Source organism: Micropterus dolomieu, linkage group LG12 (assembly GCF_021292245.1).
Source record: "Micropterus dolomieu isolate WLL.071019.BEF.003 ecotype Adirondacks linkage group LG12, ASM2129224v1, whole genome shotgun sequence".
NCBI classification, from domain to species: Eukaryota; Metazoa; Chordata; class Actinopteri; order Centrarchiformes; family Centrarchidae; genus Micropterus; species Micropterus dolomieu.
Genome location: NC_060161.1, coordinates 38,222,494 through 38,223,311, shown reverse-complemented (window position 1 = coordinate 38,223,311; position 818 = coordinate 38,222,494).

The window sequence follows — 818 nt, the reverse complement described above, 5'->3', positions numbered from 1 at the left end:
ATTTCGAGCAGCACACCACAAAGCTTGTTCAATCATGTTTTTATCAACTTAGAAATATAGCTAAAATTCGATCTATGTTAACTTTTAAGGACACCGAGACCATTTTACACGCCTTCATCTCATCACGCCTGGATTATTGCAACAGCAATAATCTATTGATCGACTCCAGACTGTCCAGAACTCAGCTGCCAGGCTTTTAACCAGAACAAAGAAATATGACCACATTACTCCTATTTTAGCTTCATTACACTGGCTCCCAGTATGTTTTAGAATTGACTTTAAAATTCTATTGATCACTTTTAAAGCTCTTCATGGCCTCTCGCCTTGTTATATTTCTGACCTTTTAGTCCCATACGCACCAGCACGTACCTTGAGATCCTCGGGCAGAGGTCTGTTGTCTGTTCCAGAGTCTCGACTGAAAACTAAAGGTGACAGAGCGTTTGCTGTCAGGGCCCCGAGGCTCTGGAACAGCCTGCCGAAGAAATTAGGTCGGCTGAGTCAGTGAACTCTTTTAAGTCCCTTCTTAAAACATACTTTTATAGGAGAGCCTTTCCCGATCTTATTTGACTTTATTTTATCCCTTTTATTGTATTTTACTAATTTTATATCTGTATTTTAGTCTTTTCAATGTTTTCATGCTCTTATCTTGTTTTTTAGGGCCCGAGCACGACCGTGCGAGGTCCCTATTGAATCTGCTCGGATTATATATTATTAGGGCCCGAGCACGACCGTGCGAGGTCCCTATTGAATCTGCTCGGATTATATATTTTTTTTTTTTTTTTTTTTTTTTTTTTTTAGGGCCCGAGCACGACCGTGCG